This window comes from Saccopteryx bilineata, chromosome X (assembly GCF_036850765.1).
Source record: "Saccopteryx bilineata isolate mSacBil1 chromosome X, mSacBil1_pri_phased_curated, whole genome shotgun sequence".
In the NCBI taxonomy this organism is placed as follows: Eukaryota; Metazoa; Chordata; class Mammalia; order Chiroptera; family Emballonuridae; genus Saccopteryx; species Saccopteryx bilineata.
The window spans coordinates 133,970,312-133,991,797 of NC_089502.1; positions in this window are offsets into that span (position 1 = coordinate 133,970,312).

The window sequence follows — 21,486 nt, forward strand, 5'->3', positions numbered from 1 at the left end:
TTCTTCCCTTTATTCCCATTTCAATATTTCATTCTGAAACCCGGAGAAGGATGAGCCTGCCTGAGTGTAGAGCTCAGCTCATCACGATCATCATTATCTCTCTGTGACCAGGGAATGTCTGCTGGGCCCAGCCATCACAACCCGGCTTGTGCACTTCTGACCCTCTGCTGTCTCTTCCCTGGCAGAACAGCTTAGCGACTACCTGCATGTCATTGAGTGGAGCCCACCCAAGGCAGCTGCTCCATGCAGAGACTGTCCAGTGAGGGCTCAATGGGCAGAGTGACTTGGAGCTCCTCACCTCTTCCAGACCCATCAAAGCCCCACCAGCTTGTGTCCAACTCTTGCAGGCACTGCAACCCTGAAACCCTCAGGGGTCCTGACGTACCGAGAGGGTTCAGAACCTTGTCTGTGAATATACAATCCTTGGTATATGCAATTAAAAGTCAATCGCACAGAACATTAGGAGGCAGTCTTTTGACTTTCTGGACAATGTGCGGATGTTCTAGGGAGGACTAAGCTCGTGTACCGCAAACACACGCACACATGCTTTTACAAGGGTGCCTTAGGAATTCCTGCTTTCAAATATTCTTTCTGACTCCTTGCTGCCGGAATATTCCTCTGGTTCCAGGTCAGCATCCAACCTTATACTCTTACCAGCTACTCATTTTCCTCACCCTCTCTTACCCCACTCTGCTTACTCCTTTGATCCCTTGCCCCCAACCAAAAAAAAAAAAAGTCCATATTTCTCTGCTAGTTACTTGTAGTTATTCACCCTCTCTGAGCCTTGGAGTGGTCAGGTCAGGCGCTCAGGACTTCCCTTCTTTTCTAAGCACTGATCAGATAGCATCTCAGAAGATGCCAGCCGTTCAGACATTCCGTAGGCATCTGTGTCTGCAACATCATCAGAGCACTCACTGGTCCAGTCTTCCCTGTGATGCTTCAGCTTCTAGGCGGGCATGGACCATGAATTCCTTTTGTGCAGAGTCTGGGTTTTGCTGCTGGGTGGTGGGGCAGTGATCACTTTTGATAGTGACAATGACAGCAGTGAGAGGACTTGCCAGGAAGTAACTTTGGGAATGTTTAGGGGAATGGGAAATAAGAGTCGACCAGCACTTTACTAACAGACTACTCTAAAAGTGCCCGATGATCCAGGCATCGGAAAGGTGTTTTACAGAAGGAGGGGAAGAGGAAAACAAAGTGAGATAAGGAGGGGACTCCCAGTGTTCCTGAAGGAAGGGGAAGCTGCCTCTGAAGCAAAAGCAGGAGGAGGCCCAGAGCTGGCTGTCCTGAGTGTCCAGGCTTCACGGGAGATGCTGTGATTTCATGTGGACATTGGCAGAGCTTTCTGTTGTGCCAGACTCCCTTTCTGGGGCGGGGCTACCTGACTTCTAAGAGAGCCTCACAGCTCCTTCCAAAGAAAGATGTAGGGGAAGAGGATGAGTTTTAATGGTTCTAAAATTTCACTCAGCAAGAGGAGGCCTCCAGCATGGACAGAGTTGATTTCATAGGGAACCTGAGTATGCGTCCAGGTTCATCCCAGGAAAGGGCACAGTGAAGGCTCATTGCAGCATGGGGAGGAGTTCACTTTATTCCTGCCCCCCCCCCGCCCAGATGTTTTAGCCTCCTTGCAAGGTGACCTCTATGAATCTCTTTAAGGAGGCTGACCTGCTGGAAGTCCTTGGTGAGGAAGGACTTCAAGGATGGCTCTTTCTCTGTAGAAATAATTTGAGGCCTAAGATGACATTATCTTGTTTCAGAGATGACTTTTCTCTGCTTTGGACAAATGCCTGCTGGCCATATCAGGCTGGGATCACCATGGTCCAAGTTCAGAGTTGCAGGCTCCTTTATCAACCAGATGACATGAATCTGCTGAATTGGCTGAGTTTCTTTCCATCTTTACTCTGAGCGTGTAACCCTTCAGGGTCTGTGTAAAGGAGGTGGGAGAGGGCTTGACAGGGTCCACAAGTTTGGTGGCCTCTGGGAGCTCTGCTCAGTTTCTAAGCACATGCATCCCCTTCCATCTGGGCCCTCAAGGCAAAAGCAACTTTTAAAAAAAAGAAGGAAAGAAAAAGAAATAATTCCTATCATGTTATCTCTTTGATGCCTTTATGAAGATTGATCATTTTATAATATCTTACCATTAAAACAAAACTGTCATGAGAGGGTGGTGTCAGTGGCTCAGTGGGCCATTTCTAGAAGCAGAAGTCTTATTTACTTCTCTTGCTCCCCTCCTCCTTGCCATGGGGCTTTTCACCAGCTTCAGAGATGCCCACCCTGGGAAAATGGAGTCCAGCAGATTATGTTGGATGGGGAGGACACAGGGAGGCTGGCTGAGCCCTGGTATGGGGGCAGAGGCAGGCGCATTTGGACATTTGGGGCAGCAGTTGCTCAGATGTACGACCTCAAGTCAGGGCACTGCCCACCTTCCCAGGAAGTCTTGGCGGGTCCAACATCAGGGCCACCCAAGGCAGCCTCCAGACTCGGTAGCTACTGTCACTAGCTGCCAAGTCCATATTTCTCTAAGGGGCTTTGGGGACATAGAGAGCCCAGAAGATAGGAATAGGAGTGCTGGAGGGGCTGCAGGGCTTGGATGGTCAGTGAGGAGAGATCAATTTGCCTGCAGATAGAAAGATCTGACATATTTCTATGGGACTCTCACCTAAGCCTAGGTACGGTATTCTGGGTTTTTGTTTTGTTTTGTTTTTCTCTGAATTTAGGCAATGCTCTAGAAAAAGAGGCCCAAGTGTAAATCAAATTACATTTATATTTCTTTATATTCATTCCAACTCTGTTTTGTATATTTACATATATATATATATATATATATATATATATATATATATATATAAAAATGATATTGGGGTCAGTTTGTGCCTTCTGATTGATGGCCTGCTTCTGTCATGATTCATGGATTTCTGTGCCAGTGACTCTTTATTTGGCTTGAGACATACTGTATTTAGGTATCTCTTTTTTTTTTAATAATTTTATTTTTTAATGGGGCAACATCAATAAATCAGGATACATATATTCAAAGATAACAAGTCCAGGTTATCTTGTCGTTCAATTATGTTGCATACTCATCACCCAAAGTCAGATTGTCCTCTGTCACCTTCTATCTAGTTTTCTTTGTGCCCCTTCCCCTCCCCCTTTCCCTCTCCCTCTCCCCCTCCCCCCGTAACCACCACACTCTTATCAATGTCTCTTAGTCTCACTTTTATGTCCCACCTACGTATGGAATAATGCAGTTCCTAGTTTTTTCTGATTTACTTATTTCACTTCATATAATGTTATCAAGATCCTACCATTTTGCTGTAAATGATCTGATGTCATCATTTCTTATGGCTGAGTAGTATTCCATAATATATATGTGCCACATCTTCTTTATCCAGTCATCTATTGACGGGCTTTTTGGTTGTTTCCATGTCCTGGCCACTGTGAACAATGCTGCAATGAACATGGGGCTGCATGTGTCTTTAAGTATCAATGTTTCTGAGTTTTGGGGGTATATACCCAGTAGAGGGATTGCTGGGTCATAAGGTAGTTCTATTTTCAGTTTTTTTGAGGAACCACCATACTTTCTTCCATAATGGTTGTACTACTTTACATTCCCACCAACAGTGTATGAGGGTTCCTTTTTCTCCACAGCCTCTCCAACATTTGCTATTACCTGTCTTGTTAATAATAGCTAATCTAACAGGTGTGAGGTGGTATCTCATTGCAGTTTTGATTTGCATTTCTCTAATAACTAAAGAAGATGAGCATCTTTTCATATATCTGTTGGCCATTTGTATTTCTTCCTGGGAGAAGTGTCTGATCGTGTCCTCTTCCCATTTTTTTATTGGATTGTTTGTTTGTTGAGTTTTATGAGTTCTTTGTATATTTTGGATATTAGGCCCTTATCTGAGCTGTTGTTTGAAAATATCATTTCCCATTTAGTTGGCTTTCTGCTTATTTTGTTATCAGTTTCTCTTGCTGAGCAAAAACTTCTTAGTCTGATGTAGTCCCATTCATTAATTTTTGCCTTCACTTCTCTTGTCTTTGGACTCAAATTCATAAAATGCTCTTTAAAACCCAGGTCCATGAGTTAAATATCTATGTCTTCTTCTATGTACTTAATTGTTTCAGGTCTTATGTTTAGATATTTGATCCATTTTGAGTTAATTTTAGTACAGGGGGACAAACTGTAGTCCAGTTTCATTCTTTTGCATGTGGCTTTCCAGTTTTCCCAGCACCATTTATTGAAGAGGCTTTCTTTTCTCCATTGTGTGTTGCTGGCCCCTTTCTCAAAAATTATTTGACTATATATATGTGGTTTTATTGATATTTCTGGACTTTCTATTCTGTTCCATTGGTCTGAGTGTCTATTTTTCTGCCAATACCATGCTGTTTTGATTGTCGTGGCCCTATAATATAGTTTGAAGTCAGGTATTGTAATGCCCCCAGCTTCATTCTTTTTCTTTAGGATTGCTTTGGCTATTTGGGGTTTTTTATAGTTCCATATAAATCTGATGCTTTTTTGCTCTATTTCTTTAAAAAATGTCATTGGAATTTTGATGGGAATTGCATTAAATTTGTATATTGCTTTGGGTAATATGGCCATCTTGATTATATTTATTTTTCCTAACCAAGAATAAGGTATATTCTTCCATCTCATTATATCTTTTTCAATATCTCTTAACAATGGTTTATAGTTTTCATTATATAAGTCCTTTACATTCTTTGTTACGTTTATTCCTAAGTTTTTTATTTTTTTTGTTGCAATTGTGAAGGGGATTATTCTTTTGAGTTCCTTCTCAGTTGTTTCATTGTTGGCATATAGAAAGGCTATTGACTTCTGTATGTTAATTTTGTATCCTGCGACCTTACTGTATTGGCTTATTGTTTCTAGTAGTCTTTTTGTGGATTCTTTGGGGTTTTCGATGTATAGGATCATATCATCTGCAAAAAGTGATACCTTTACTTCTTCTTTTCCGATATGGATGCCTTTTATTTCTTTGTCTTGTCTGATTGCTCTGGCTAGAACCTCTAGTACCACATTAAATAAGAGTGGAGAGAGTGGACAACCCTGTCTTGTTCCTGATTTAAGGGGGAAAGCCTTCAGTTTTGTGCCATTTAATATGATGTTAGCTAATGGTTTATCATATATGGCCTTTATCATGTTGAGATATTTTCCATCTATACACATTTTGTTGAGAGTCTTAAACATAAAATTGTGTTGTATTTTATCCAAAGCCTTTTCTGCATCTATTGATAAGATCATGTGGTTTTTGTTCTTTGTTTTGTTGATATGGTGTATTATGTTAACTGTTTTACGTATGTTGAACCATCCTTGGGATTCTGGGATGAATCCCACTTGATCATGATGTATTATTTTTTTAATATGTTGTTGTATTCGATTTGCTAGAATTTGTTTAGTATTTTAGCATCTGTATTCATTAGAGATATTGGTCTGTAGTTTTCTTTTTTTGTGCCATCCTTGCCTGGTTTTGGTATGAGGGTTATGTTGGCCTCATAAAATGTGTTTGGAAGTATTGCTTCTTCTTCAATTTTTTGGAAGACTTTGAGTAGAATAGGAACCAAGTCTTCTTTGAATGTTTGATAAAATTTGCTGGTATAGCCGTCAGGGCCTGGACTTTTATTTTTGGGGAGGTTTTTAATGTTTTTTTCTATTTCTTCTCTACTAATAGGTCTGTTTAGGCTTTCTGCTTCTTCTTGACTCAGTCTAGGAAGGTTGTCTTGTTCTAGGAATTTATCCATTTCTTCTAGATTGTTGAATTTAGTGGCATAAAGTTTTTCATAGTATTCTACAATAATTCTTTGTATATCTACGGTGTCCGTGGTGATTTCTCGTCTTTCATTTTGGATTTTGTTTATATGAGTTCTTTCTCTTTTTTCCTTGGTAAGTCTTGCCAAGGGTTTGTCAATTTTGTTGATCTTTTCAAAGAACCAGCTCCTTGTTATTAATTTTTTATATAGTTTTTCTGTTCTCTATTTTATTTATTTCTGCTCTGATTTTTATTATCTCCTTTCTTCAGCTGGTTTTGGGTTGTCTTTGTTCTTCTTTTTCTATTTCCTTAAGGTGTGAAGTTAAGTGGTTCCTTGGGCTTTCTCTTGTTTGTTCATATATGCCTGAAGTGATATGAACATCCCTCTTATCACTGCTTTTGCTGCATCCCATAGATTCTGATATGTCGTATTGTCATTTTCATTAGTCTGTATATATCTTTTGATCTCTGCACTTATTTCTTCTTTGACCCATTCATTTTTTAAAAGTATGTTGTTTAGTTTCCACATTTTTGTGGGATTTTTTTCCTCTTTTTTGCAGTTGAATTCTAGTTTCAAGGCTTTATGATCAGAAAATATGCTTGGTACAACTTCGATTTTTCTGAATTTGTTGATGTTGTTTTTGTGGCCCAACATATGGTCAATTCTTAAGAATGATCCATGTACACTGGAGAAAAATGTATACTCAGTCACTTTGGGATGAAATGTCCTGTAGATGTCTATCATATCCAGGTGCTCTAGTGTTTGTTTAAGGCCACTATATCTTTGTTGATTCTCTGTTTGGATGACCGATCTAGAGCCATCATCAGTGTATTTAGGTCTCCAAGTATAATTGTATTTTTGTCAGTTTTTGTTTTTAGGTCAATAAGTAGCTGTCTTATATATTTTGATGCTCCTTGGTTTGGTGCATATATATTAAGAATTGTTATGTCTTCTTGATTCAGTGTCCCCTTAGCCATTATGAAATGGCCATTTTTGTCTCTGAGTACTTTTGTTGTCTTGTAGTCAGCATTATCAGATATAAGTATTGCTACGCCTGCTTTCTTTTTGGATGTTATTTGCTTGGAGTATTGTTTTCCAGCCTTTCACTTTGAATTTGTTTTTATCCTTGTTACTTAGATGAGTTTTCTGTAGGCAGCATACAGTTGGATTTTCTTTTTTAATCCATTCTGCTACTCTGTGCCTTTTTATTGGTGAGTTTAATCCGTTTACATTTAGTGTAATTATTGACACTTGTGAGTTCCCTAGTGCCATTTTATATCTTGCTTTCTGTTAGTTTTGTGTCTTGTTTGATCCTTCTCTTTTGTTTTTCTATCTTTTGTTTTTATTTGGTTTTATTCCATACACCTTTCCTCTGTTACTATCTTTTTTATCTCATGTGCTTCTGTGGTGGTTTTTTCAATGGTGGTTACCTTTAAGTAATGAAAAGGGTTCCAACCCTGTTCATTGTAGTGCACTATTTTGTGAGTACTTTTGCACTCCATTGTCCTTTGCTACTGTTAATCTCCATCCTCTCCCCCCTCCTTTTTTTTGTTGTTGTCACTGTTTAAATTTGGTTTTATTGTGTTCTTCTTGGAGCTTTTACTTGTGGCTTTGTTTTTTTTTGTTTTTTTTTTTGTTCTTTGTATCTGATTGGAGGACCCCCTTTAGTAATTAGTGAGGAAGGCGGAGCATTTCTTAGTCCCTATTTCCTTCAGGGTTTGGTTATATAGTTAGCCAATTTTTTGCTTGACCATACCTTCGGGTGTATTGCAAAACATCTGGAGGCTCCAAGGATAGGTTTTTCTCTTTCTGGTTGAAGATCTTGTTGAGTTTTAGGGGAGATTTATTGGTATCGCTTCCTACCCCCGCCATTACTCTGACGTCATCCTAGGTATCTCTTTTTATAAATCTCTAATAAGGAGCAGCCTGACCAGGCGGTGGCACAGTGGATAGAGCATTGGCCTGGGATGCTGAGGACCCAGGTTGGAAACTCCTAGGTTGCTGGCTTGAATGCGGACTCAGCTTGATCCCAGGCTCACCAGCTTGAGCACGGGGTCACTGGCTTCAGTTGAGATCATAGACATGACCCCATGGTCACTGGCTTGAGCCCAAAGGTGACTGGCTTGAACACGGGGTCACTGGATCCCCCAGTCAAAGCACATATGAGAAGGCAATCAATGAACAACCAAGGCACCAGAATTATGAGTTGATGTTTCTCATCTCTCTCCCTTCCTGTCTGTCTGTCCCTGTCTGTCTGTCTCTCTTTCTCTTTCTCTCTCTCTCTCTCTAAAAAAAAAGATGGCCCTGGCTGGTTGGCTCAGTGGTAGAGCGTCGGCCTGGCGTGCGGAAGTCCCGGGTTCGATTCCTGGCCAGGGCACATAGGAGAGGCGCCCATTTGCTTCTCCACCCCCCCTCTCCTTCCTCTCTGTCTCTCTCTTCCTCTCCCTCAGCTGAGGCTCCATTGGAGCAAAGTTGGCCCCAGCACTGAGGATGGCTCTGTGGCCTCTGCCTCAGGTGCTAGAGTGGCTCTGGTTGCAACAGAGCTACGCCCTGGATGGGCAGAGCATCTCCCCCTGGTGGGCGTGCCGGGTGGATCCCTCTGGGACGCATGCGGGAGTCTGTCTGACTGCCTCCCTGTTTCTGGCTTTGGAAAAATAAAAAAAATAAAATAAAAATAAAAATAAATTTTAAAAAAAGAATGTACTGTCTCAGAGAATCACTTACTTCTGGGACAGAAGTGGTGGGATAGGGTGGGCAGTTTCTCTGGATTGATATCCATGAGTCCTTGCGTTCCTGAGTTCTGTGTCTTGGGTTAGATGCATGAAAATGCAGGTAGAGAAGGGTGGAGAAATTGGAAATGAGGAAAAAAGAGTAGAAGGCAGGATTTTTGTTCTTGCCTGGTTTGACAGATGGTTTTGAGCCTCCGTGGAGAAAGTTATCGTTGCAATCTATCATGAAAAGATCCATTTTTTGAGCCACTCGGATGAGACTGAACATATCTATTTTTGCTTTGGGGCTCAGGTGACAAAGACTATCACACAGTGGAGAAGAGAGACATTCTCTACACTGCTGCATCATGAAACATTTAGAGATCATAGGAAGAGAGTACACTTGGCACAGAAATTAGGATTCTTACCAGTTGTAGTAGCACTAGGAGTCCGAGGCCCTTACTCTACTTTTGAGCTTATGACACTGACGAGGGAAAGTCATTGCAGGAGATGAGGAAAACTCGATCACTGCAGATGAGTTGGGCCTACAGCTGCCATATTAGTTCATGAGCTCCCTGTGAAATCCCTCCAGGTATACCAGAAGTATTGGGTTTGGAGAGGCTTTTCCAGAAAGCTGTCTGTTCAGGCTTTTATAACCAAAATACCAGTGACTGGGTAGCTTATAAAAAACAAATTTGGCCTGACCTGTGGTGGTGCAGTGGATAAAGTGTAAACCTGGAAATGCTGAGGTCACCGGTTCGAAACCCTGGGCTTGCCTGGTCAGGCACATATGGGAGTTGATGCTTCCAGCTCTTCCCCCCTTCTCTCTGTCTCTTCTCTCTCTCTCTCTCTCTCTCTCTCTCTCTCTCTCTCTGTCTTTCCCTCTCCTCACTAAAATGAATAAATAAAAAAAAACAAATTTATTTCTCAAAATTTTGGAGGCTGGAAGGTCCAAAATCAGGGTGCCAACACGGTCCAGTTCTGGAAGCCCATTTACATGGTATAGACTTCCTACTTTTCACTGAGGGGGTAAGGGATAAAAGAGCTCTATAGAGTTTCTCTCTCTCTCTCTCTCTTTTGAGAGTAGGGGAGATAGTTAGAAAATCCACATGCACCCTGACCAGGATCCACTAGGCAACCCCTGTCTGGGGCCAATGATTAAATCAATGGAGCTATCTTCAGTGCCTGAGGCCAATGTTTGGACCAACAAAGCTATTTTCAGTGCCTGGGGCCAATTTTTGAACCAACTGAGCCACTGGCTGCAGGAAGGGAAGCAAATGGTTGCTTCTCCTGTGTGCCCTGACCAGGGATCGAACCCAGGATGTCTGCACTCCAGGCCGATGCTCTATCCACTGAACCACTGGCCAGGGCCTCTGTAGGGTCTCTTATAAAAGCACTAATCCTATTATAAAGGCTCTACCCTCATAACCTAATCACTTCCTAAAGGTCCCACTTCCTAACACCATCACCTTGAGGGGTAGGATTTCAACATATGAATGTTGTGGGAACATACACATTCAAACCATAGCACTGGTGACTCTGAAATATTGGGGGGAGTTAAAAGCCAAGATTTGGGGATTAATTATACCTTATTCATATCTCTTAGGAGACATTTGCATCACAATAATTTGAGCTCTTTACTATGAAATAGCCAAATGACTATATAACATTAAATAATCATTTATTCACTTTGCTTTGGCACTATAGAGCCAGCCACACTACAGAGAAAGTAGCAATGACTTTTTACCTCTTCCATTCACATGAGGGCAGTATTGAGTATAGGGTATTACTCTGAAGCATCAGTTGATAATATGATATTGAAGAACAAATAAAGAGACCTAATAATATTAGTGCTTCTTCTAAGCAAGTTTGTGAGGGCAAACCTGATTCTTGTTGCCCTAAGTTGCAGAATTATAGATATTAGAACGTGCCCTGTAAATGAGTGCATTACTCCTCTGGGTGAATCATTTGTATATCATATGAATGATATTTTGTGACTCTGACCCTTATATTCTTTCAAGTTGAATAATAATTTATTATTAATAATTTATTATTATTACTGTTGTATGAATTCTTGCACCAGTGACTTAATAAGCCTGATCATTCCTACCCAAATCCTTGCCATCTCACTTCATAGATTCATGATTTAATAGCTTAGCTGTGAGTCAAGTCTCAAATTACCAAAGCATTATAACATTTACCACAAATACTGTAGGACATACAGGAGGAAGCTGAGACCCTGAAATCCTCAGGCAGGAGTGTTAGCTAACTGCAGGATGGACATTTTTGGAAGCTTGGTTTATTTTTTCAGGATGCTAGGAAGCCATTTAATGTACTGGAGGAAATTTTGGGGTGAGTGAGATGGCATCCCAATGTCGTGAAAGTGTTAAGAGATCTTCCAAAGATACCTTAATCTATTTCCACTGAGTAGTTTCCCATGGCTTAATATAATAAATAATCACAGGCCAATTGTATTTGCCACAATATGTAGACTTTTTGTATGAGTAATGAAGGTCTACATTTCATCCAGGATGGTTTCTGAAGTTTGGTTTCATTTGGAGGTAATTTTCTTGAAGAATTTTAAGGGGAAGGAGGTCTCTTGTATTGAGTTTTCTTAAAAAATGTCTCTGGAAGAATATAAATAATATATATATTATATAAGTAAAATATGTTTTATATATAAATCACATATAACCATGTTTCAGTCTTTCATTAGATTTCTTTAAATTGACCCTGAAAAAGCAAGGATATAGATATCAATATATAGAGAGATCTAATGAAAGACTGAAATACATTTAATGCAACTTTTATCTGAAATTCTGCATAAACTATTAAGAACAGAGGTTTAGCTTATATGGAAGTGACCATGAGCTGAGAAAAGTGACATATAAAAAATTGTTATGGATAAACTCTAGAAATCAGAAGCTTAAAGAAAGACATAAGAAATGGTTTCACAAACGTATCCAAATGCCAATTACAATTTAATACTCTCCCAATAGGAGTAAGCACTTTATTAGTTATTACCTTGAAATGAATTTATGAACATTAATTAAGCCACTTCCATTGTAGGATGATTAAAAGACAATAACAGGCATTTAATACTAGTCAAATTTAATAAACATTTATTTATATTGAACTTTTTTTTTTTTTGTATTTTTCTGAAGTTGGAAACGGGGAGGCAGTCAGACAGACTCCTGCATGCAACCGACCGGGATCCACCCGGCATGCCCACCAAGGGGCAATATTCCGCCCATCTGGGGCATTGCTCTGTTGTGACCAGAGCCATTCTAGCGCCTGAGGCAGAGGCCATGGAGCCATCCTTAGTGCCCGGGCCATCTTTGCTCCAATGGAGCCTTGGCTGCGGGAGGGGAAGAGAGGGACAGAGAGGAAGGAGAGGGGGAGGGGTAGAGAAGCAGATGGGTGCTTCTCCTGTGTGCCCTGGCCGGGAATCAAACCCGGGACTCCTGCACGCCAGGCCGATGCTCTACCACTGAGCCAACCAGCTAGGGCCTATATTGAACTTTTTTGTTCATTTGCCAGAGAGGCCAAAGTTACTTGACTGTTGTAGTGCATCTAGCAAATGTTGTGTTTGGAGTTTGAAAGCAGCGTCCTGGGAAACAGTGTGCTGTTACCATGGTCTTGGAATGTCATAATCCTTAATTCTGCAACCATCCTGCAGCCAAATGCCAAAGCAATTTTGGGCAAGCAACCTAATGCTTCAGATCCTCTGGTTTCTAATCCCTTCATAAAACAAATATAATAACAACCTCTCAGCTTCTTAACACTTTTTCCACCCTTGGCTTCAAGGCCCTTCTTAATAATCTTTCTAATCTCTCCTTTCACTTTATTCACTCTCAGTGGCATAACTAGTATATTTGGCACCTGGAGAAGACCATTTTTTAAAATGACCTTTATTTCTATACCAAAATTATTTTTCATATCAATCATGTAATATTACAATAATCATTTTTTTCAATTATTTTTTTTACAGAAACAGAGAGAGGGATAGATAGGGACAGAGAGACAGGAATGGAGAGAGATGAGAAGCATCAATCATCAGTTTTTCGTTGCGACACCTTAGTTGTTCATTGATTGCTTTCTCATATGTGCCTTGACTATGGGGCTACAGCAGACCAAGTAACCCCTTGCTCAAGCCAGCGATCCTGGGTCCAAGCTGGTGAGCTTTGCTCAAACCAGATGAGCCCGTGCTCAAGCTGGTGACCTCAGGATCTCGAACCTGGGTCCTCCGCATCCCAGTCCAATGTTCTATCCACTGTGCCACCACTTGGTCAGGCTTCAATTATTCTTTAGTTTGACTATAAAGAATTAAAAATTTTAAAGAACTTTTGCTCTGGACAGGATGGCATAGACCCATTTTCTCTGCTCCCCATGCTAAATACAACTGTAAACCTGGAAAAAACATATAAGAGGCAACCAAAGGAGCAGTCTGAAAGGTCGGAAGAGGAAGGCAAGTGGTTTGGGCTCCCAGAACAGAAGGAATAAAAGCAGAAGGGTGTCTTACATGCCCTCACCCAACAAAAGAAGGAACCCAGGCCTGGCATTTCCAGACCCCCAACCTAACAACACAGATCTGCCCAGGTAGGCTCATTCCTCAGCCAGATCAAACAGGCCCTCTGACAACACCAGGTAAGCCCGACAGCACTGGCAAGGCAGATAGATCAGGAGCCCTACTAAAAACAAGCAGCTAAAAATGTGTTCTCCTCTTTTGCCAGACCTGAGATTCGCCTGCCTTGCTGGGAAACACCAAGTGGCAGGTTGGTACTGGCAGGAGAGATTCTGCCACACACAAGAAGCTGCCTGGCCCAGGACACAATCTTCATTCCTATGGGCCAGAGACTGCCTTCTTCTGCCTAGACACAGCAGCTGGCCCTACCTAGGGCACCCCCTTAGGTAGTACCACCAGGGACCAGTGGGAGTCCCGGCAGTATCAGGTAAATCCAGCACATCAAAAAATACTGCAAAGGCTCTAAAAACTAAGTTATCATTCAAACCATACTCCACAAAATACGTTAGGACCTACATGGCAAACCTAAGCAGGTGACTACCTGCTGTAATAAAAGATTTAAATAGGACCTAGAGTCTCACAACATAGTAGTAAAAAATGTCCAGGATACCATTGAAAATCAAGAGCCAGGAAAATCACAACTTCAATGAAAAAAGACAATTAACTGATGCCAACACAGAGATGAATCCAATGTTGGAATTACCTGACAAGGAGTTCAAAGTAGCTGTAACAAAAAACTTCAACAAGCCACAACAAATTTTCTAGAAATAAATAAAATATAGAGAAACTTCAGAAAAGAAATATGAGGTATGAAAAAGGATGAAGTGGAAACCTTCTAACCAAAAAATATAATACCCAAAAATTTAAACCTGCTCAATGGACTGTATAGTAGAGTAACTTTGTCAGCAGATAGAATAAACAAACTTATGGGCATATAAATAAAATTTACCCAATCTGCAAAGGAAAGAAATAGATTAGGAAAGAAAATGAACAGACTTTTGGGGTCCTGTGGAACAAGAAGGAAAGATTCATATCATTGGAGTCCCAGAAGAAGAGATTGGTGCTGAAAAAATATTGGAAGAAAACATGATGTAAAACACCCCAAATCTAGCAAAACAAAACACACAGATACATGAATCTGAATAAACACCAAACAGGATAAATTCAAAGAAATTCATACCAACCCATTGTAGTTAAACCTCTGAAAACCTAAGGCAAAGATAAAATCTTGATGGCAGCCAGAGAGAAACAATGAATTACTTATCAGGGAACATCAATTCTAATGACAGTGGATTTCTCATCTGAAACCATAGAACTCAAAAGGAAGTACTACAATATTTTTCAAGTTCTGAAAGAGAAAAGAAACTTCACACCCAGAGTATCCTTTAGGTATGAAGGGGAAGCAAGACATTCACAGATAAAGAAAAATTAAGAGAATTTATTGCTACCTGACCTACTCTTAAACATAAGCTAAAGGAAGTTCTTCAAGCAGAATGGAAGTCATAAAAAGGAATGAATCTAGCCCTGGCCATATCACTTGGTTGGTTAGAGCACTGTTTCAAAGTACAGAGTTTGCTGGTTCAATCCCCTGTCAGGGCACATACAGGAACAGATCGATGTTCCTCTCTCTCTCTCTCTCTCTCTCTCTCTCTCTTTCATTCCTCTCTCTCTAAAGTCAATAAAATAAACATTTAAAATAAACTCAATTATATATATATATATGAATGGAATCTAGCATCAAGAAGGAAGAATGACACACATCTGGAACACTGACAACACCAAAAGCTGGTGAGCATGTAGGCAACAAGAACTCTCATTCATTGCTGGTGGGAATGCAAAATGGTACACAGTCACTTTGGAACATTGATGGTTTCTTGTAAAACTAAATATACTCTTACCGTAAGATCCAGCAAACATATACCTTGGTATTTACCCAAAGGAGCTGTTATTACCTGTCTTGTTGATAACAGCCAATCTAACAGGTGTGAGGTGGTAGCCCATTGTAGTTTTGATTTGCACTTCTCTAATAGGTAGCATATATGAGCATCTTTTCATATATCTCTTTATTGTTTGTATGTCTTCATGAGAGAAGTGTCTGTTTAGGTCCTTTCCCTATACTTTAATTGGATTATTTGCTTGTTAGTTGTTGAGCTGTGTGAGCTCTTTTTAAAAAAGATTTTATTTATTGATTTTAGAGAAAGAGAGTGAGAAGGGGAATGGGGAGGAGTGGGAAGCATCAACTCATAGTAGTTGCTTCTCGTATGTACCTTGACCGGGCAAGCCCAGGGTTTTGAAGTGGCAACCTCAGCATCCAAGCCAATGTTCTATCCATTACACCACTGCAGGTCAGGCTAGTTTTGTGAGTTCTTTATATATTTTGGATATTAATCCCTTATCAGAGCTTTAGTTTGTGAATATCAACTCTCATTTGGTTGGCTGCTTTTTTGTTTTGCTGTCGATTTATTTTGTTATACAGAAGCTTTTTAGTTTAAGATAGTCCCATTCATTTATTTTTGCCTGTGCTTCCCTTACCTTTGGAGTCAAATTCATAAAGTGTTCCCTATGATCAAGATCCATTAGTTTAGTACCTATATTTTCTTTTTAATTCTTTTTATTTATTTATTTTGATAGAGACAGAGAGAGAAGATAGATATGGACAGATAGACAGACAGGAAAGGTAGAGGGATGAGAAGCATCAATTCTTCATTGGGGCAATTTACTTGTTCATTGATAGCTTTCTTGTACGTGCCTTGATGGGGGGGAGGGGGCTATAGCAGATCAAGTAGCCAGTGATCTTGGGCTTCAAACCAGCAACCATAGGGTCATGTCTGTGATCCCATGCTCAAGTCAGCGACCCCATGCTCAAGCTAGCGAGCCCGCACCCTCAAGCTGGATGAGCCTGCACTCAAGCGGGCAACCTTGGGGTTTTGAACCTGGGTCCTCTGCATCCCAGTCTGATGCTCTATCCACTGCGCCACTGCCTGGTCAGGCAGTACCTATGTTTTCTTGTATGTAATTTATTGTTTCAGATCTTATATTTAGGTTTTTAGTCCATTTTGAATTAATTTTTGTGCAAGGGGACAAACTGTAGTCGTTCCATTCTTTTTCATGTGGCTTTCCAATTTTCCCAGCACCATTTATTGAAGAGGTTTTCTTTTCTCCATTGTGTGTTTTTGGCTTCTTTGTTGCAGATGATTTGTCCATATATATTTGGTTTTATTTCTGGGCTCTCAATTCTGTTCCATTGGTCTGTGTTTTACTGCCAATACCATACTATTTTGAATACCTTGGCTCTGTGGCATAATTTGAAGTCAGGTAGTGTGAAACATCTGGCTCTATTCTTTTTTCTTAGGATTGCTTTGTCTATTTGGGGTCTTTTATGGGTTTATACAAATCTAGTGATTTTTGTTCTATTTCCTTAAAACATGGCATTGGGATTTTAATGGTGATCGCATTAAATTTGTATATAGCTTTGAGTAATATGGCCCTTTTAACTATGTCGATTCTTCTGGTCCATGAACAGGGAATATTTTTCCATTTCACTGTGTCTTTCTCAATTTCTTTAGTAATGCTTTGTAGTTTACAGTATATAGGTCCTTCACATCCTTTGTTAAGTTTATTCCTAGGTATTTTACTTATTTATTTTTTGGGTTGCAATTGTAAAAGGAATTGTTTATTTCAATTCTTTTTCTGAAGTTTCGTTGCTGGCATATAGTAAAGCAGTAGTCTTTTGTATTTTGATTTTTTATGCTGAGACTTTACTGTATTTGTTTATTGTTTCTCAGTTTTTTGGTGGACTTTGGGGTTTTCTATATACAGGGCCATGTCATCTGGTTCTTTTCCTTTTGTTTCTGTCAATAGTCTTTGGTGGTATTCCATACTTCTTTCCCCTGTTTCCTGTTTTTTTAAGTGATATTTCAGTATTATTTTTTTTATGGGTGGTTACCATTAGGTTATGAAGAAAAAATATATATATATTATATATACACAAGAGTCCTTTGCTTTTTGAGTGCTTCTGTACTCCATCTTCTTTTGCTGTTACAGATCTTTATCCTCTCCCCTTTTATATTATTGTTGTCACAGATTATCCTTGTTTATATTGTAACCTTGTTGAAGCTTTTACTTGTAGTTTTGTTTTATTTTGTTCTTTGTATCTGGTAGAATATCCCCCCTTGAGTATTTCTTGTAGTGGGGGTTTTCTGGTGATAAATTGCCTCAGCTTCTGTGTCTGGAAAAGTTTTTATTTATCCTTCATATTTAAAGGATAACTTTGATGGATATAGTATTCTTGGCTAGTACAGACAATGGAATATTATTTAGACCAAGCAGGCCATGACAAGACATGGAGGAAATGGAAATACTAAATGAACAAGTCAATCACTTCATCATTTCAACTATATAAAATTCTGCAAAAGGCAAAACAATGAGGATAGTAAAAAGATCAGTGGTTATCAAGAGTTGGAGGTCAGAGGAGGGATGAATAAGTGGAACAGAGGACATTAGGGGCAGTGAGAATACTCTGTATGATATTATAATGATAGATACATATCATTACACATTTGTCAAAATCCATAGATTATACAACACCTCAAGTAAACCACAGGCTTTGGGTGAATATGATGTATCAATATAGATTCATCAACTGTACGAAGTATACCACTTTGGTGGGGATGTTGATCATGGCAGAGGCTTTGCATGTGTGTGTGTGTGTGTGTTGGGGGTAGCAACAAGAGGTATATGGGAAATCTCTGTAACCTTATCTCAATTTAATCTAATACTGCTCTTTAAAAAATAAAGTAAAAAAAAGTATTTTGAAAAATAAACCAGTGTAATATATCACATAAACAGAGTTAAGAAAAAAATTAGATAATCATAATATATCATACCAACAGATAAAGAAGAAAAATTAGATAATCAATGTTTACTGATGAAGAAAATACATTTCACAAAATTCAACATGCATTCATAATAAAAACTCTCAGATTTGTTCTTCAATCTCAAGATATCTTTGGCTATTGTTGGTCTTTTGCACTTCCATATGAATTTGAGGACTGTTTTCTCTATTTCTGTGAAAAATGCCTTTGGAATTTTGATAAGAAGTTCATTGAATTTGTAGATTACTTTAGGTGATATGGACATATTAACAATATTAATTTTCCACTCCAAGTACAAAGACATATTTCCATTTATCTGTGTCTTCTTCAGTTTCTTTCCATTGTCTTATAGTTTTCAGTATACAGATCATTCACTTCCTTCATTAAATTTATTTCTAAGTGTTTTATTCTTTTTGATGCTATTGTAACTGGAATTGTCTCCTTATTTTCAGATAGTTCATTGTTAGTATACAGAAACACAACTGATTTCTGTATAATGATTTTGCATCTTGCAACTTTACTAAATTTGTTTATTAGTTCTAACAGGTTTTTTTTTAGTGGAGTCTTTAGGGTATTCTATATTTAGTACCATATTATCTGTAAACAGAGACAATTTCTTTTTTCTTTTTTTAATTTTTTTACTAATTTTAATTTATTGTGTTTACATGGATTCTAGTGTCCCATTGAATATAACACCCTCACCACCCACCCCTGTGTCCCTATTTATACTCCCCTTACAATTTCTTCCTTTCAGATTTGGATGCCTTTTATTTCTTTTTCTTGCCTAATTGCTCTAGCTAGGATTTCCAGTACTATGTTGAATAGAAACAGTGAGAGTGGGCATCCTCATGTTGTTCCTAATCATACACTGTTGTGTATGATATTAGCTGTGCATTTGTTATATACATATATGGCTTTTATTATGTTGAGGTACATCCTTTCTATACCTAATTTGTTGATTTTATCACAAAACGATGTTGAAAATGTCAAATACTTTTTCTACACCAATTGACATGATCATATGGTTTTTATCCTTCATTCTGTTAATGTGGTGTGTCACATTTGTTGATTTCTATATGTTGAACCATCCTTGCATCCCAAGGATAAATGGAATCTAAATATCCAAAACTTCCAAATAGCTAAAGTAATCTAGAGCAAGAAAAACAAATCTGGAGGCATAAAAATTTCTGATTTCAAACTATATTTCAAAGCTACAGTAGTCAAAACAGTATGGTACTGGCATAAAAACACATAAACCAATGAAACTTAATAAAGAGCCCAGAAATAAACCCACACATACACAGACAACTAGTCTCTGACAGGGGCACCAGGGATAAACATGGGGAAAGGATAATCTCTTCAATAAATGGTGTTGGGAAAACTAGATGTGTAAAGGATAAACTCTTATACCATACACACAAATTAACTTGAAAAAAATTAAAGACTTAAATGCAAGATCGAAAACCATAAAACTCCTAGAAGAAAACACAGGGGAAAAGCTCATTGACATTGGTCTCAGCAATAATTTTGAGGATATGATATCAAAAGCAAAAGCAACAAAAGCAAAACTAAACAAGTGGTATCTTTGATAACTAAAAAGCTTGTAGATAACAAAGGAAGCAACCAACAAAATGAAAGGCAACCTACAGAATGGAAGAAAAATATTGCCAAACCACCTATCTAAGGCATATAATATAAGGTTAATATCCAAAATATATAAGGAACTGGTACAACTCAAGAGCAAAACCACACAAGTAACCCAATTTTAAAGTGGCCAAAAAGACCTAAATAGACATTTTTCCAAAGAAGACATACAAGTAGCCAGCGGGTATATAAAAAGGTGCTCAACATCACTAACCATCAGAGAAATGCAAATCAAAACCATAATGAAATATTGCCTCACATCTGCTAAGACAAGTATTATAAAAAAGACAAGAGATAACAAATATTGGCCAGGTTGTAAAGAAAAGAGAACCCTGCATGATGTTGGTGGAAATGTAAATTGGTACAGAGATTATGAAAAAAAAGTATGGAGGTTCCTCAAAAAATTAAAAATAGAACTGCCATATGATCCAGTAATCCCACTTTTTGGATTTATTTGTTGCTATGATAACATACATTTATTTTATATTGAATAAAAGACACATAAATAAAATGCAAACACTGATTTAATTAATGAGAATAAGCAAAGAGGTTACAGTCCCCTTCAGTATACAAGTAGAAAGCACACAAATAAAAATGGACTCCCTCCCTAGTAATCAGTGAAATATAGTTTACTACAAAATGAGAAATACTTTGGCCTAGGCTGATGAATATCCATAAGGTAAGTACTGTAAGAGCTCATATTTGGAGTTGTAAGTGGAACATCCTTTGTAAAATCAGATTGGAAACATGTAAATGCTTCTGTCCCTGCCCCAGAAATATTACAGCTGTTTGTTTATTTTGGGAAATAATTATTAATGGGTAACATTAATATACACAAAGATAATAATCATAGAGTTCTTTATAACAGGAAAATTTGGAAATAGCCCACACCTCTAACAGTAAGGGGAAAGCTAAATATATGGTGATGAATCCTCTTAATAAAATTGTTTATTGAACCATTGAAAATATTTACTCTGATTACGTAATATTATTATAATGCTATGGGAAATGCTTGTGAGTTGACAATATTAAGAGATAAAGGCAGGACTAAAATCATAGGTATATTATTTCACTTGGGTAAATACTATAAAGAAAAACTTGAAGGGAATATATAGGTCATTGATAGTGCTTATAATTGAATATTTATCATGAAGATAGAATAGCCTTTTACACTTATATTTAATTTTAATAAAAAATCCTTTTTAAAAGAATAAATTATATGTACTCTACAGTATTTCTACTTTAACCAAGAATAATTTCTAAAGCAATAATGTAGTTTTCAAAAGGTTACCTCTATCTGCAAGTAAAATGTTCTTTAAAAAAACAATCACTATAAATCTGTAACAAAGACCCATCTAATAGGGTGAAAGAAATAATCTAGGATGGTAGTAGTCGGCATTCATGCAACACTCCTGTCAAATTTGGGGGCAGTCCCTTTAAGGTAGGATGTCAGTGAATGAGAAACCAACTCTATCCTGTGCAGGCTGCAATGTGAGCTTCAGAGATTGATGGGGACACTTTGATGATGGGGACAGGTGGTGAAGCTACCTTTCTGAGGGAAGGCGGGAAAGCTATGAAGAGAAACAGACCCAGAACCCTACTCCTAGAGCTGGGCCAATGTGGGAGAGGGTCATGAAGAGGACAACTGGAGAACTCTATGGCCCAGTGGCTGAGTGATGCCTCAGGAACACAAGAGCTCTAATGGGAGAGGCCAGCTTGACCTCAGATCCAGCACATGGGTGGTCTGGCTCCGAAACGGGGGTGGGATCATCCTAGGGGTGAAGATCATCAGGACTCCTCCAGGAGGGGCTGAGGTAAGGGGCTGACAGGGAGCAGTCTCATGACAGCACTTGGCTATTGACCTGGCACAGTGAGGTCACAAATGCAGAAGACTGCAGTAAAAACCACAAGCCATCCTTGCAAGATAGGTTTTGCTCACGCTCTCTTTTCCTTTTTTCTATAAAATTGT